This window comes from Phascolarctos cinereus, unplaced genomic scaffold (genome assembly GCF_003287225.1).
Source record: "Phascolarctos cinereus isolate Bilbo 61053 unplaced genomic scaffold, phaCin_HiC Scaffold_726;HRSCAF=1367, whole genome shotgun sequence".
In the NCBI taxonomy this organism is placed as follows: Eukaryota; Metazoa; Chordata; class Mammalia; order Diprotodontia; family Phascolarctidae; genus Phascolarctos; species Phascolarctos cinereus.
In genome coordinates this window covers 247,964,808-247,968,453 of record NW_027556098.1, presented here as the reverse complement: position 1 = coordinate 247,968,453, position 3,646 = coordinate 247,964,808, and the positions used below count along the sequence as shown (strand labels likewise).

Here is a 3,646-nt window from a genome sequence, read left to right as displayed (position 1 = left end):
GGAAATATCTTGGAAGAGATTTAAATGTCCTTAGATTTTGCTGGATTCCAGTCTCAGAATGAGTCACTTATTCTTCTCTTGTGGTTTGGAAGGAAGAGAGGGGAATCTTACTGGTTTTCCCCTGCTACTTTGTAGTAGCTCTGTAGTACAGTGAGACTAATTTTCTCTTTCTTTTTTTTTTTTCAAATCGTGTGTGTTTCTCTTCTGGAGGGCATCTTTAATGATATTTCAGGTAAAAGTGTTGGGTTTTATCTATCCAGTCTTGGAGGGGCATGTGATGGTGGAAATAGCAAAGAGATTGGTATCAGAGATCCTACATTCACATTCTGGCTCTGCAACTTACTACCTGTGTGACTTCAATACTCTGAGACTCAGTTTCCTGATCTGTAAAATGGGGGTAGGTGTTGAACTAGATGAGCTAGAGGAATGAGGCAGTGCAGTAATAGATCACTGGGCCTAGAGTCAGAAAGACCTGACCTCAGATTCAGTCTCAGACACTTAAGAGTTATGTAATCCTGGGCAAGTCATTTAACCCTGTTTGCCTCAGTTTTCTCATCTATAAAATGAGCTGGAGAAGGACATGGCAAACCACTTTAGTATCTTTGCCAAGAAAACTGCACATGGAATAGCAGATTGACTTAAGATTGGAAAAGGAGTACAGTAAGGATGTTTATTGTAACCTTATTTATTTAGCTTACATGCAGAGTACATCATGTGAAATGCCAGGCTGGATGAATCAAAAGCCAGAATTAAGGTTGCTGGGGAAAATATCAACAATCTCGGATATGTAGAGGGTACCACTCTGACAGTAGAAAATGAAAAAGAATTAAGAAGCCTTTTGGTGAGGGTGATAAAGGAGATTGTAAAAGCTGGCTTGAAAAACAAACAAACAAACAAACCCTAAGATCTGGGCAACTGGTCCCATCACTTCCTGGCAAATGGGGAAGAAATAGAAGCAGTGTCAGATTTTATATTCTTGGACTTAAAGATCACTGCAGATAGCAACTGCAGCCATGAAATTAAAAGATGCTTGCTCCTTAGAAGGAAAGCTATGGCAGATCTAGACAGCATACTAAAAAAGCAGAGACATCACCTGGCTGACAAGGTCTGTATAGTCAAAGCTATGGTTTTTCCAGTAGCAATGTATAGCTGTGAGAGTTCGACTATAAAGAAAGCTGAGTGTCACAGAACAGATGTTTTCACATTGTGGTGCTAAAGAAGACTTTTGAGAGTCCTTTGGACATTAGGAAGATTAAATCAGTCAATACTTAAAAGAAATTAATTCAGGCTATTCACCGGAAGGTCAAATACTGAAGCTGAAGCTTAAATACTTCAGCCACATCCTGAGAAGAGAGGACTCATTGGAAAAGATCCTGATGTTGAGAAAGATTGAAGGCAAAAGGAAAAGGGGCTGGCAGAGACTGAGATGGATAGGTAGTTGCACGGGAACAATAAATGTGAAATTGGACAGACTTTGAGAGATAGTGGAAGATTGCAGGGCCTGGCTGGCTGTGGTCCAGGGGGCCATGAAGAGGCAGACATGACTGAACAACAACGTTCGAGCTCCACATCCTCTGATCCTAAGCTGAACTCTGATTTCATTGTACATATCAAACTGGACAGTCTTTCACAATCTGACCCCTTCCTAGTCTTATGATTTACCCCCTCTGTGTATTCCATGGCTCAGAGACACTGGCCTGCCTAATGTTCCTCCGTCTTCTCCTCGGCGTGCCTTTCCGCTAGATGGCCCCCGCACCTGGAATGTCCCCCCTCATGACATTTGCCACTGGCTTTCCTGGCCTCCTTCAAGTTTCAGCTCCATTTTCACCTTCTACAGGAGGGCTTTCCCGATCCTCGATTACTCTTGAACTGTAAACCCCTTCTCTCTGAGATTACTTTCTATCTATTCCATCTATATCTTGTATGTATGAACTTGCTTTCAAGTTGACTCCTTCTTTGGAATGGGAATTCCCTAAGGGTAGAGGTTGTGTTTTTGTCTTTCTTTGTATCCCTGGTGCTTAGCACAGTGTCTGACATAAATACTTGGGGTGGTGGTGGATATAAAAGATAACCTGCCAATACCTGATTGACATTATATATTTCTATTCCTCACTTTAGGGAGATGCTGCTGTTTCTCCTTTGTTCTCAAAGAGGACCATGATATCAGGGAGGTGATGCCTTAACCTGCAAGTGAATTGGATGTAAGTGAGGGAGGCTGTATAAAGTCACCAGCCTTACTTTCTCCTCCTGAGCCATCTGGGTCCAGTGAAAAGACACAGTTCAGAACACCTGGAGATGGGGCAGGATGAAGTGGGGGACTCTGGCCTTTTTTAAAAAATGATTTATTGGTAGTTTTTTGAAAATTTTTTATTCCATTTAGACAATCTGAATTTTGCATATTTTTCCTACATTATAAATATCTAGTCATTCTCACATGAGAGAGAATGTCTTATAGGAATTAGCTGCAACAATTAGTGAAGGCATAAAAATGTACTTTTAAATCAAACATTCAGGTATTACTAGAATGGATTCACAAATTCAGTTTACCATTTCTCAAACTTTTTCTCTGGTACAACCCTATCATGAGGTTCTGTAACACCTGGGGGTAAAAGAGCCAAATAAACTGGGGTTTCAGTGCTTTCCTCTGTACTTTTGGGAGCTTTGGGTCCCAGCATGTCGGTTCTCACACATCCTGGGTAGCAGGCATTCAGAAGAATATCATCACCTTTCCTCTGCTCATTCAGTTGCCTGGCATGGATTTTCAACAAGACAGTGTCTCCAATCTTGGACACTCCATAAGCAGTGTTAGACTAACCTTTCTTCTAGAGCATTCCCTCCTTTGTAATTTCCACAGACTTGTTCATGAGCCCCACTAACTCTTCTGTGATTGTGTCACTCAGAAACTTTTGCTGTAGTTCTGGGCTGCAGCTTTTAAGAGAACATAAACTCAGGAAGCTAAAGACATTCGCTACTCTACCTTGGGGTTTTATCAGAAGCAGTAATTCTGCAGATACAGATTTGGTACCAAAAAAGTTGGTTTGCATTGTCACCTCAGCTTGAACAGGGAAAAAGTGTAGCATCAGAGCTTTGAAGGCCATTCCAGCATCGTTGACCAGCACAGGCCCCCCACCACCACGTGTCCCCCTGTAGAAATTCCCTTAGGGTCCGAATGCTCTGCAGGTCATTGATGTCCAGGTGGTAGAAAACAGGGTTCAGTGCTTCCTCTTTCAACTTCTTCACAACCTTCTGGCCTAGGGTCGGATTCCTGGAGGTGAGAATTTCTTGTCCAGATTGAGCATGATGGCAAAGTCGATCCTTTTGTTTCTTCTGGTCACCATGGCCACTCAGCTGTGGGAAGACATGACTCGGCTTCGGTAGAGGGCAGGAAGTCCGGGACACTCACCTGGGGCTGGTCTTGACTGTGGTCTTTTCAAGCTTTAATAGGTCTCAGGTTGACTAAGGCAAAGGCATTTAGTGATTAAGGCGTAGTAAGGAAGGAGGCAGAGAATGGTCTCTTTACCTAGTCAGAAAAAAAAAATTGATTTGGGAGAGGAAGATCCTCAGGGTTTCTGGCTGAAACAAAAACAAATATTTCTATTCATTCTGAGCCAATCAGGGTCCAAACAGTGACCAAGTAGGGCTAGCC

General features: G+C 42.5%; 1 pseudogene; it reads right to left on the bottom strand.

Moving 5' to 3' along the window:
- Window positions 1-2,509: 2,509 nt before the first annotated feature.
- LOC110215533 (carbonyl reductase [NADPH] 1 pseudogene) lies at window positions 2,510-3,362 on the bottom strand (annotated as a pseudogene).
- Window positions 3,363-3,646: the final 284 nt, after the last annotated feature.